The sequence below is a fragment of the Pristiophorus japonicus genome, chromosome 6 (genome assembly GCF_044704955.1).
Source record: "Pristiophorus japonicus isolate sPriJap1 chromosome 6, sPriJap1.hap1, whole genome shotgun sequence".
In the NCBI taxonomy this organism is placed as follows: Eukaryota; Metazoa; Chordata; class Chondrichthyes; family Pristiophoridae; genus Pristiophorus; species Pristiophorus japonicus.
This window is the reverse complement of record NC_091982.1, coordinates 255023813-255037876: the sequence shown is the minus strand read 5'-3', so window position 1 is coordinate 255037876 and position 14064 is coordinate 255023813. Positions and strand designations below refer to the sequence as shown.

Below are 14064 nucleotides of genomic sequence, written 5' to 3'. Positions count from 1 at the left end.
GTGTCGGGTCGGGGGTGGGGGGAGCGGGTCTCGGGTCGGGGGGGAGCGGGTCTCGGGTCGGGGCGGGTCGGGGCGGAGGGGGGGGAGGGAGGGAGCGGGTGTCGGGTCTCGGGTCGGGGGTGGGGGGAGCGGGTGTCGGGTCGGGGGGGGTGCGGGTGTCGGGTCGGGGGTGGTGCGGATGTCGGGTCGGGGGTGGGGGGAGCGGGTCTCGGGTCGGGGGTGGGGGGAGCGGGTCTCGGGTCGGGGCGGGTCGGGGCGGAGGGGGGAGAGGGAGGGAGCGGGTGTCGGGTCTCGGGTCGGGGCGGGGGGAGGGAGCGGGTGTCGGGTCGGGTCGGGACGGGGGGGGGGAGCGGGGGTCGGGTCTCGGGTCGGGTCGGGACGGGGGGGGGGAGCAGGAGCTGGCCGTGGGAGGAGCCTCATTCACGCAGCCCCAGTGAGGCCATTGGGCCAGGGCTAGGGGCTGTGTGCTTCGGGCCCTCCCACACAGTTCGGCGCCTGGAGCTACTGCACTTGCGTGCCGACTGTAGCGCGCATGTGCAGAGGTCCCGGCACTGCTTTCAGCGCAGGGACCTGGCTCCGCCCCCCCACAGCTTGTGCTGGCTGCGCCGAGGGCCAGAGGACCTGCTGGTAGGTGGAGAATACCGAGGATTTTTTTAGGCGCCGTTTTAGGCGCGAAAAACGGGCGCCCAGCTCGGAGGGGGCGCCCGTTTTTTTTCTTGTGGAAACTTGGGCCCTACCAGTGGTTACAATTAAAGGCTTTGGACACCGTGAGCGAAGAACGATTTAAAGTTCTATTTTTCACCTAGAGCTGAAAGTGACAGAATAACTCTCTCCAAATGTAGCCAGAGTACAGGGGGCCGAAATTCAGGATCCCGATAAAGCCCACTGCCGCAGGAATGTGGTGGCCAGGCGGCAGAATCCAATGGCCGCCGATTTCTGGTCGAATGGCCGCTGCCAGCCAAATTCAGCAGGGGAGGTTTTCTGGCGGTCTCCACTTCCGCCCCTCTGCTGCCGAGTGCACCATCAGTGCGCACACCGCCGGGACCCCCCCCCCTCCCCACCTCCGTCAAAATCCAGGCCGAGCGGTGCCCCTGACAGCTTTCTCTGTCGGTGCACCTTATATTCTCTCTTTGAGGCCGGGCTGCGCAGCGGCCATTAAAGGCAAGGGCCCACTGCCGCAGCCGCCATTTTATTTTTTGGAAGTCGGCCGGACTATTGTGCTCCTGGGTTTGGCCAGGCCGCCAACAGGTAGCCTGGCACCCCCACTTGGATGCCAGGCCGCTGGCCCGGCCGAAACCTTCCCCGGTGGACCAATGGCCGAACCTCAATAATTGCCGATTCTCTCTCCTTTAAAGGAGGGGAGATACGTGGTGACACAGACGTGCAATGATGTCACCACCGCTTGGCTGCGGAGTGACAGCGGCGGAGAAAAGGTCCCGCCTCCACTTCCTCCCCTCACCAGCACTTCCCGCCGCACTTCCGCCCCCATTATGACCGACTTCCTGGCTGCTTCCAAAAAAAGGACAAAGAGCTGAATATCAACCTCATCCCACCCGGCGGTGAAAACACAAAAAATGATAAGTGCGCCAGGTTTCTGGTGGGCCTGAATTTCAGCCTCCAAATTTCAAGAAGGAAATTAACAACTTCCTAATTAAGGGGGAAGTGGAATTTTAAAGGTATAGCATGGAGTAGGACTGATTAGTCTCTAATTATAAAAGGAGTGGAAGGAGACAAGCTCACAATGGGATAGAATAAAAGTAGAATAGTTTTGAACACAGAGAAATAAAGGGGTTGAAGGGACAATAGTACTTGAAAAATCGACTTCATTTTGAGTGAAGGGAATGGAGCGAATGGTCTACAACACCACCCAGCACCCCGATATCTGGCCTCTTGTGCACCCCTTCTTCCCACCATAGGCGGCTGTGCCTTCAACTGCCGGGGCCCCACATTTTGGGAAAGCTTTCTTTATTCTAAGTTAATTTGTAGATTCAGAATCCCAACATTTGGAGCCATGACACCGATCAAGGTCTTTAATAAAACCACAAGGTATCATTGAAGAAAACCAGTCTAACTCTAGTGCAAAGCTTCATGCTAGACCAAAATAAAACACAATCACATGCCTCCTCCTTCCGGGACATGAACCAGAATATTTTTAAGTATGTAACATGCAATGTCTTTAGAAGCAGAACTTCCATATCATTTTTGACTATTTAGGAATCAGTGTTTGTAAATGGATCTTGATGCAACATAGACACCCAAACATCCATGGTTTCTATGGGCTAGATTCTCCACTTTCTTTGCATGCTTAACGCCTACTTAATGACATATAACGCCCATTTAGCCACAAAATAGAAACTGACGGGCATTTCTCGGAAACATGTCGCCAAGCGTTACTTTCCCCATGTGCTTAACGGCGGAAAAAAATAATACCGCCTGCCCACTTTTTTGGGGCGGAATCATCAGACTGGGCGAAATCAACGGCCATAATATCGCCCAGCGTTAATTTCCATACTGATTTAACGCCGAGATTCAATAATACCGCCCGCCCACTTTTTTTTTTGTCGTAAAGAGCATATTTACCAAAACTAGCGGCCATGAGATCGCCTAGCGTCACTTTCATCACTCGCACACATATCGCGCACAATATCGCTCGCCCAAAAAAACACCCAGAAAAAGTGGAACTAACCGGAACTAATCACAGCGTTATGGACGCCATGTTCTACATCACATGTCACATCCTATAAAAGGCTGCTGCGCTTCAACCTCGGGGGAGTTCGGATGTACTCTGGAGGTCGTTAGAGTTGATGTGAATATCTGTACAAACATCTTGACCATACTGTGACCGATTGGAATTGAATAGGTGAACATTCATTGTTTGTGACCAATCCGTGGAAAACAGGCAATGGGGCCTGTCCTTTCTCACCCTCTCTTGATGACCAATTACATGCAGCAGACTCGAGATCGCAGAAGGTACATTCCACAGCATTATGTGTCCAGATGTGCCAGAGGAGGAGGACCAGACGTTAAACGCCCCGCAAGTACAGGGAGAAACAGTCTTACCTCAACTTGCCCGACACCAGCTGCCTTCAGCGGCTCCGCTTCCACAAAGAGGTTATTACTGAGGTATGCCAGCTGATAAGGGGAGATCTGCAGCCTGCCAGCACCATCGGTACTGCACTGTCTGTCGAGGTCAAAGTAACCGCGGCACGCCTCGGGTTCTTTTCAGGCCACAGCTGGCGACATTTGCGGTATGTCTCAGCGTGCCACACATTGCTGCATTCGACAGATCACTGAAGCACTGTACGCATGCAGGAGGGACTTGATCAGCTTCCCTATGACGAGGGAGGCACAGTGTGAGAGAACATGGTGGAGGTTACACCTTCTTCTAGAAAGGGAAACCAAAGGCAGAACGCCACCTTCATGGAGTCGGCTTTGCAGTCAAGAATGAGCTGGTCGACCGCCTCAAAGACTCCCCCTGTGAGGTCAATGAATGCCTCATGACTCTTCGTATCACCTTATCTCGGAACCAATGTGACACAGTCATCAGTGCGTACGCCCCCACACTCGATGCAACGGATAAGGCTAAAGAGGGTTTTTATTCCAACCCTCGAGACATCCCTGTCCCGTGTCCCCACGGCCGACAAATTGATCCTCCTGGGTGATTTTAATGCCAGGATTGGCAAAGACACAGCCCTCTGGGGAGGCGTGATTGGCAGAGAGGGGATAGGGAAAGCCAATTCTAGCGGTACCCTACTCCTGACAAAATGTCTAGAACATGAACTCCTCAACACCAACACCCTGTTCCGCCAGAGGGACAAATACAAGGCATCATGGCAACACCCTCGCTCCAAACACTGGCACCTGCTTGACTATGTCATTGTCCGAGCCAGGGATCGCAAGGATGTGCGCATCACCCGCGCCATGACAGGAGCTGACGACTGCTGGATGGATCACCACCTAATCTGATCCATCATCAATATTAACATTGCCCCAAAGCAGAGGGGACAGCAGATCAAAAAAGTTAATGCCGGGGCGCTTGGAGACCCAGCTAAGAGAGCCCTATACAGCCAGCGCCTCACAGCCAATCTGGCGTGCCTTGATGACCCTGAGATGCTGGATCCCTATAGCACTTGGTCTGCCCTCCAGGCCTCTATAACCAGTGCCTGTGAGGAGACACTTGGTCACTCAACCAGAAAACATCAGGACTGGTTTGATGAAAATGATCAGGAGATCGAAGAACTAATAGATCGCAAGCGCAAAGCATTTCTGAGCCTCAAGCAACAGCCCAACTCGGGAGCTGCAAAACAACATTACAGACGGCTCAAGGCTCAGGTCCAACAAAAAACCCGGGACCTAAAGAACAGGTGGTGGATGGAGAAAGCACAGGAGATACAACAACTGGCCAACAGTCACAATATGCGAGGATTCTTCACTGCAGTCAAGGCCACCTACAGTTCAAACTCCCAAGGCCCCACCCTGTTCCTGGCCAAGAACAGGGAAACACTCATCAAGGACACTGAGGCTGTCAGGGCCCGATGGAAGGAGCACTTTGAAGATCTCTTCAATCAAGACTCTGCCTTTGACTCGAGTGTTCTCGATTCCATCCCGCAGCATGCGACCTGCCACCAACTCAGTGAAGCTCCAACGCTGCATGAGGTAGGCAAAGCCATAAAACAGCTGAAGAATAACAAGGCTACGGGTGCAGATGGAATTCCTGCTGAGGCGCTAAAATATGGCGGAGTGGCGCTGTTGGCGCGGATACATGACCTCATCTCTCTCATCTGGAGGGAGGAGAGCATGCCGGGAGATGTCAGAGATGCAGTGATCGTGACCATTTTTAGAAAGGGGACAAGTCCGACTGCAGCAACTACAGGGGAATCTCCCTGCTATCAGCCACTGGGAAAGTTGTCGCTCGAGTTCTCCTCAACCGTCTTCTCCCTGAGCTCCTCCCGGAGTCGCAGTGCGGATTTTGTCCCCTACGGGGCACAACAGACATGATCTTTTCAGCGCGCCAATTGCAGGAAAAATGCAGGGAGCAGCACCAGCCCTTGTACATGGCCTTTTTCGATCGCACAAAGGCCTTTGACACTGTCAACTGTGAGGGTCTATGGAGCATCCTCCTCCGTTTCGGATGCCCCCAAAAGTTTGTCAACATCCTTCGCCTGCTCCACGACGACATGCAGGCCGTGATCCCTACCAACGGATCCATTACAGACCCAATCCACGTCCGGACCGGGGTCAAACAGGGCTGCGTCATCGCTCCAACCCTCTTCTCAATCTTCCTCGCTGCCATGCTCCACCTCACAGTCAACAAGCTCCCCGCTGGAGTGGAATTAAACTACAGAATCAGTGGGAAGCTGTTTAACCTTCGCCGCCTCCAGGCCAGGTCCAAGACCACCCCAACCTCTGTCGTTGAGCTGCAATACGCGGACGACGCCTGCGTCTGCGCACATTCTGAGGCTGAACTCCAGGATATAGTCGATGTATTCACTGAGGCATATGAAAGCATGGGCCTTACGCTTAACATCCGTAAGACAAAGGTCCTCCACCAGCCTGTCCTCGCCGCACAGCACTGAGCCTCCAATCATCAAGATCCACGGCGCGGCCCTGGACAACGTGGACCATTTCCCAGATCTTGGGAGCCTCTTATCAACAAAGGCAGACATTGATGCAGAGATTCAGCATCTTCTCCAGTGCACCAGTGCAGCCTTCGGCCGTCTGCGGAAAAGAGTGTTCGAAGACCAGGCCCTCAAATCTACCACCAAACTCATGGTCTACAGGGCTGTAGTAATACCCGCCCTCCTGTATGGATCTGAGGCATGGACAATGTACAGAAAGCACTTCAAGTCGCTGGAGATATATCACCAACCATGTCTCCGCAAGATCTTGCAAATCTCCTGGGAGGACAGGCGCACCAACATCAGTGTCCTCGACCAGGCTAACATCCCCAGCATTGAAGCACTGACCACATTCGATGAGCTTTGCTGGGCAGGCCACATAGTCCGCATGCCAAATACGAGACTCCCTAAGCAAATGCTTTATGCGGAGCTCCTTCATGGTAAACGAGCCAAAGGAGCACAGCGGAAACGTTACAAGGACACCCTCAACGCCTCCCTGGTAAAGTGCGACATCACCACTGACACCTGGGAGACCCTGGCCGCAGACTGCCCGAGGTGGAGAAAGTCCATCCGGGAGGGCGCTGAGCTCTTCGAGTCTCGATGCAAGGAGCATGAAGAGGCCAGGCGCAGGCAGCGGAAGGAGTGCGCGGCAAACCAGCCCCACCCACCCCTTCCCCCGACGAATGTCTGTCCCACCTGTAACAGGGTCTGTGGTTCTGGTATCGGACTGTTCAGCCATCAAAGAACTCACTTTGGGAGTGGAAGCAAGTCCTCCTCGATTCCGAGGGACTGCCTATGATGATGACTGTTAAATGCTGAAAATGTGGAGAAATAGATTTTGGAAGCGAGAATACAGAAAAGAAATACACCTTTAAATGGTAAGATTTTAAATTGGTAGCTAATTAAAGTAATAGAGCAAGTAGATAAGACCATAAAAATTGTTGTGTAGGCATGCCTGTTCACAGTGTGATGTCTTGTAACACTGTCATGCAACATTGAATGTACCCTTGTACTGTACACACTAGAGGGTGCTGTTGCTGGAGACCCAGGGGTTGCCTGCACACGGCAGGTAACCCAGTATAAAAAGGAACACACAGCTTGTTGTCAGCACTCAGGAGCTGCTAATAAAGGACTGCAGGTCTGCACAGTTAAAGCACCATACCCTGCCTCGTGGAGTCATTACTAAAGGTGCCTACATACAACTGGCGACGGGAATCCGGGATCACGAACTACACGCTCAACATGTCTAACCTCAGCAACCTTCAGCAATTTACAGAGGGGGAAGATTGGGACGCTTTTGTGGAAAGATTGGAACACTTCTTTATAGCCAACGACCTGGACGGGGACACACCGGCCACAATACCGAACCAACGCAGGGCCATCCTGCTTAGCAGTTGTGGGCCCACCATCTACGGTCTCGTCAGGGACTTACTAGCCCCGGAGAAGACAACCACCAAGAGCTATGAGGAACTTGTAACAATCGTACAGGAACAACTAAAACCGAAAGAAAGCATCCTCACAGCCAGACACCGGTTCTACACTTACCGGTGACCTGAAGGCCAAGAAATTGCCAAGTATGCTGCACATTTAAGAAGACTAGCTGCACCGTGTGAGTTTGGCGACCACCTTAATGAAGCACTAAGGGACATATTTGTCATCGGAATCGGCCATGAAGGCCTCCTACACAAATTGCTCTTGGCTGACATCACGGTCACCCTGCAGAAAGCAATTCAAGTGAGCCAGGCCTACATGGTTTCGGCCAGCGACTCCAGGTGAATACTGACCCAGGACTCTAAACCGGTGAGAGCAGTGCACTGCATGGACACTTCTAATGGCAGAAATGCTGCCCCGAGTCCCGCAACCCTGAGTCCACCACATGGGACAAACTGGATGGCCCCGTGCTGGCGCTGTGGAGGAAACCACAGGGCCCACCAGTGCCACTACAAAGACTATGGATGCAAAGGCTTCAAAGAAAAAGGGCACCTTCAGAGAATGTGCAGAAAAGGCTGTACTCGCTGCGTCTCTGATGAGTTGGCTAATCACCGGGGCTCCAACACAGATGAAGATGAAGCTGCTCTAACCCTGGGAGAAGGATATGGAATCTTTACCTGCTCCAACAAAAGTTCTCTGTGGATGATGGAAGTGGACATCGATGGGATCCCAGTCTCCATGGAGATCGACACAGGGGCGAGCCAGTCTGTGATGAGCCAAAAGACCTTTGAAAAAATTTGGAGGAATCCTGCCACTCGACCAAAACTGTCTCCTGTCCAGGCAAAGCTGCTCACCTATACCAAAGGTAAAATCCAAATCGTTGGCAGTGTAGACGTCCAGGTCTCCCAGGGCGGTGTGTTGCACAAACTCCTCCTGTGGATTGTAGCCGGCGACAGTCCCACGCTGCTGGGCAGGAATTGAATGAACCGGGTCCACATCAGGTGAAGTGTGCTGTGGAAGAAAAGAGCACCACAGCCTGCCTGTAGCAATACCACAGAATGACTGCAGCACCACAAGCATGTGGAAGAAAAGAGCACCACAGCCTGCCTGCAACAAGACCACAAAATGGCTGCAGCACCACAAGAATGTGGAAGAAAAGAGCACCACAAAATGGCTGCAGCACACCAAGCAGCAGACCTGCATTCAAAATGCGAGTCAACATGGAGGAGCATAATGTGACATCGAGCGGCCAATCGGATTTGAAAGCTCCCTTAAAGGAAACCGGTGACCAAAAAAATTTAAAGGGGAAGTTCCAACTATTTGAATACATGGACCTTAAAGCTAAAGATGCAATTAAAAGGTGCAAGTATGAAAATGTATGCAATGTAACCATCGATTGTGATGCTGGTTTAACTAGTGTGACTAATGAGATGAATGCAGGTGTCAGTAAGGTTAAGAACAAGTTTATTATGCTTAACAATAATGATAGAGATTGTAAAATGCTTAATGTAACCATGTCTGTTGAAACCAGGACACCCAAAAGTGATGCAAGTGCTCGAATGTATAATGCAGGCTCGACTATGTGTGATCAGAGCCAAGGTGTCATGTATGCCGGTAGGACACTGCCAAAGGACATTGGGTCCTACAGGGACCATGTTAATGTCAATGGAATCCCCCTGTGGGAGACCCCTAGGTCCAGCAGGTTACCTGACCATGTAGCCTGGACCTGTGGAACGAATGTGATGCCCCTTGCAGGACACACACACAGGCAGTGGGAGCAGACCCACTGCAGGGACAGTGGTCAATGGGCAGCCCAGCCACCACCAATGGCAACCAGCGCCAGACCAACCCTACAGCCCCTGGCCACCAGGGCCAACACCAGAAGCATGAGGCCAATACCCTCCAGCTATCCTGGCAAACCCTGGGATGACCTGACCCTCATCCCCATTGGTGGACAAGGAGCCCACCCAGTCTTGTGGCCCTGCCCACCACCCCACAACTACCCACATCACAGTGTATACACACCACCCACTGCTGCCGTGGCTACCTCCCCGAGGGATCCCACAACAGTGACACCCACTTGGTTTGTGTGTGAGGGAGGGGAAACGTACGAGGCCAGCCTCAAGCACAGGGGTCACACCTGGCAACCACACAACCCTCACCACAACCTCCCATAGCCCACCACTGATCATCTCCCCTGGTCATGGCAACTAGGATATGAAAAATGCTCAGGGGGGAGTATTGTTGTGTAGGCATGCCTGTTCACTGTGTGATGTCTGTAACACTATTATGCCACATTGAATGTACCCTTGTACTGTACATACCTTACCGGTACACTAGAGGGTGCTGTTGCCGGAGACCCGGGGGTTGCCTGCACACGGCAGGTAACCCAGTATAAAAAGGAACACACAGCTTGTTGTCAGCACTCAGGAGCTGCTAATAAAGGACTGCAGGTCTGCACAGTTAAAGCATCATACCCTGCCTTGTGGAGTCATTATTAAAGGTGCCTACATACACCACAAAAATGACAGTCAGAATTCTTGGCTTTGTATCTCGAGACACTGAATACAAAAGCAGTGAGATAATATTGAACTTAATTAGGCTGCAGTTAGCGTATTCTGTATCTTTTTGGTGCTCCATTATAGGAAGGATATAAAAGCTGTCTAGGTGCAATAAGACCAGGGATGAGGGAATACAGTTGTGAAGAGATAACTAAGAAGTTAGGGCTTTTTTCACTTGAGCTCAGAATTTTAAGGGGTGATGCAAAGGGGGCTTCAAGGTTATGAAGGGTTAATGATAGAGTAAAGAGTGCTAGTTTTTTCCCCACTGGTCTGTGAGATGGTAACAAGAGTGCACAAACTAAAGACAAACACAAAAATAATTAAAAGGGAGGTCAGAAAAAAAATGGGTCTAAAAAAAATTATTGGGATGCAATGTCGATTGTTACCCACTGGTCTCCCACTGGAGTTGAAGCAGACCAAGGGAACCTTCAAGGAATTATGGTCCCAGTGTCTTTGCAGAGAATAGTTAGAATGTAAAAATTTTCTGCCACAAACCATTGTTAAGGCTGTAATAATATTGGTGTAACTTTTTATCTATAGTCAAGCCCCTGAAGTTTCCTGGCTATTTCCTCTGACCTTTAAGTGTTTGTATGATTGACATTTGAACGTTGGTTGAAATGAAACAGCTGATCAATAAAAGCACAGGTTTGAAAGCTGTCATCTTTTATAGTTACCAACTGAACTCAATAACAAATTCTACATGGTGCCAGAATTTAAATTAATTCTGAATTTAACTTAAAAAGATACGAAGAAAAATAAATATTTAAAGTGAGATTAGTCAGCTTCTTAAAATAAGATGTGCTTTTCAGCCAAGTACTCTAAACTTATTTTAACCTGATAAAATATTTAAAGCAATACTAACCTTAAGTAGCTACTTACCATCTGAACCATTATTATTTTTGATAAACAAATGCAAATATATTATCATAAAGATAGAGGTCTGAGAACTAAGGGGAGAAAGTTCCCAGCGACCCGATTGGGGGCGGGACTTCCTGCTCCCGACGCAGAAGTCCCGCCCCTGCCACAGAATTGTGGTTACCGCCCCTCACAGGAAGTGGAACGCAATCACTTCCTGATGGGGGCGGGTTCCGGGGCGCGATTGCTGATGCAGCGGCCGGGACCACCCCTGAGAAGTAAAGAAGGGGCCGAACAGGTAAGATAGGCTGTGTGAGGCACTCACGGCCTTCCCTTTAACCGAGCGGAGGTCGGCCTGGTTCGCAACCCACGAGGCTAGCGCTGACACCGCTCGCAGGACAATATCCTCCGTGGGGTCGAACGGGGTCAGCACGCGGCGCTACGGGGTCGCCATGCACGGTGTTGACGTCATCATCAGTTGCGCACTGACCTGGCGCGCTACCAACGGGGAGTGGTGGCACCGTGGCAGCGCCTCTGCTAACTGTCGCGCAATTTCGTGGGAGCCAGTAGCGTCCCCCTTGGGCGAAAACTGGTTTGCGCCCTGTTAGCGTCCCCCGGAGGCGCTAACGGGTATTGCAAAACATGGCAATTTCAAGCCCCTAGTTTATTCCTGCTGATCTTTGTCTACTCCACAAGAAACTACTATCACTCATCTGCAACAGAGGGGGTTTTCCCCAAAGACTAAAGTGGAAATGTGGTGCTCGAATCACTGCTTAAGTTCTGTAAAACCATTAAAATGTCCTTTATGATGCCCTGGTCACAGGGAACCCTTGAACTACACTACTGATACTGGTGTATAAGATAGAAGTCAAGCCGAGTTTACTGATGAAACACCTAATAATTTAATACCAGCTAGGTATTTCCCCATTGCCTGGAAAAAGTGTTAAAATAGTTAAATAAAGGCCTTACCATCCACAAAAAAAGGATCAGGAAAGGCAAAAAGAATGGCTTATTTCTATTGGTGATACGGTCTACACATAACCATCTTAAAATCCTCTCTCCTCAAAGTCTCTTAACTTAGCTTTTAAACATGAAAGCAATTTTAGGAGGGAGCGCCATGAATAGTAATTATGTTCTGCAAACAGTATCCGCGGTACTAATTGTTTTCAACAATGCTTTAAATGTTTCTTTATGCAAGGGCATGGGCAGCCAGCGGCTGCGGTTTGTCGATGACCTGGTGTCGGGCACCTGCAGGGGGTCCCTGCGGCACGGCATTGTGGGCCTGATTCACGGCGAGGTGAGCAGCAGCGAGAGCTCGGACACGGAGGAGGAGGGAACAGACTACGAGCAGCCTCTCAAGAAGGGCTACATCCGTGTGGAGTGGTACCCGGAGGCAAACAGGACGTGAAGGAGATCAAGCGTGCCTATAAAGCAGGAGATTGTGGCGGAGGTGCTGCAAATGAGGGTACGGGGCCCAGAAGAGCCCAGGGCCCAGGGGCAGCACAGGCCCAGCCCACACTGTGCGATATGTGTGCGCACTAAGTCCGTGCAGCAGAGCAGGTCTCCAGTCGTCCTGGTTAACCCTTGCCACTGGATAAAGGCCTAGCTCTGTCAAGCCCATGTGGAGGCCGATGTGCAATGGTCACCACACGTTAAAAAATCCACGCACAGGCATCTTCCACCCCTTCAATTGGAGTTCAGGACTAGAACATCATGTCCTTCATTGAAACATCTGTGAACTCATGTGGAAGTCATCCTCATTCGAGGGAGGGACCGCCTATATGATATGAGGGCTCTCTGGATCTTTGTGCATCATCCATTTGAGCAGCTTCTTTGACATTGTAGTGTGAAGGAAATCAAGGAGATTGCACCATCCAAGCAGTCCCTGTAACCTAAATTTAATGTAGGTGGTATTGATCTATTTTCAGACCGATTCTGAAGTGCTTTTTTTCCTGCAGGTTTTGCTCAGTCGTGTTGTGTTGTCTTCCCCTTTACATAGAATCAACAGGTAGCCTATTAATCCATTATTTTGTAGTTATTTTCTTTTCTCTGTTAGATCTTCCCTTAGGCATTCATGTTCTTCAGCCAACAAAGCTGGGAGATGACTTATTCATAGGCCAACTCCCAGTGCCACGCAGTAACAAAAACTTTATACAGAGTCTTTAACATAGAAAATTGTCCCAAGCTGCTTCACCCTCCAGAACAATCATGACACACATTCTCAACTATCCGAAGGCTGCCATTCCCATCACTCTTGTCCTTGCCAAACATAACGGTCTCCTCAAGGCCCAGGAAATTGCCTTTAAGATTCTTGTTATTACATTCAAATCACGTCATGGTTTCACACACCCCTATCTCCACAATCTCCACCAGCCATATGTCTTTATGTACACCCTCCACTCATCTGGATACTGGCCTATTTCTCATTATCCTCTTCCCTCCACCATCAACGGTCACTCTTTCAGCTACTCGGTCCTGCCATCTGGAACTTCCTCCCTCAGCATCTTTCACTTACCTCTCCGGTTTCAAAAGTCCATCTAACTCGTTTTACCTTTCATCCCCTACTTGGTGTTTCCTCATTGTCGATTACCCTGTGAAGCACTCCGACTCCGAGGCAGCTTTTTGTACTGCAGGGAGCTCTATAGACATTTTAATCAGCTACCAGAAGCATTTAATGTGTCTTGCCCAGAGACTCTTCCTCCCTTTTGGAAACCACTACCTTTTATTTTAGGGCTCATCCAAGATCACAACCACATTGTGATTGGGCAAATCCACAGATACCCAGACTTTCACTTTATGGCATATCAACATGTTACATCACCTGAACGTAAAAAGAAAAAAATAATTTAAATCATCTTTGACAAGAATTTAGAAATTGTCCGCTGCTATCATGTCAGGTTAGAATCTTGCATAGAGATTGCAATGCAGTCCAGGCATACATGCCCTATGGTGCTTATGCTGTTGCATAAAATGTTATGGTCACTGGGTTCAGAGCTAAATTGAGGCAGATGGTGGAGGGGAGGGAAAATGAAGGGGGAATGTTAGATTAATAGACAATTAGGAAGTCACAGCAAATATGGAGATGACTGCCAATTACATATAATTAAAGTGCCAAAGTCATATTCATTGTTGTGTTAGAAAGTAAAATGTACCAATTGGTGCAAAAGCTAAACACCATGGGGCTGAAATTGCCCCTTCCCTTACCACCGATTTTTCGTGCAATGGCCGCCATTTTGAAAATTCCAATTCTACGGTATCCCAGCGATGACCTGCTCCCCCCACTACCGCTCCGCTGCTGCCGATCCGTCCTAAGTTCGTCATCAGAGCGCACACCACCGTTGTCCCACCCTCCCACCCCGTCAAGTAAATTTTGCACTGCCACTTGGTGCCATCGAGAGCCGGTGCACTGTGCTTGGAGTCTGTTCAAATTGACATTAAAAGGGGAGGACCTATTGCCGCGGCCGCCATCTTATTTTTTTTTGTCAGCCGACTGCCATGTTGGGCCAACAATTATACCCTCGGGTTCGGCCGGGCCACCAACAGGCAACCTGACACCCCCCTCTTGGGTGTCAGGCCACTGGCCCGGCCGAAATCCTCCC

The 14064-nt window shown here is 50.4% G+C and overlaps 1 pseudogene; it reads left to right on the top strand.

Annotated features, from left to right (window-relative positions):
* LOC139266302 (monocarboxylate transporter 14-like) overlaps positions 1 to 11873 on the top strand; it is a 54938-nt pseudogene extending 43065 nt beyond the window's left edge.
* The last annotated feature ends 2191 nt before the right edge of the window (positions 11874 to 14064 follow it).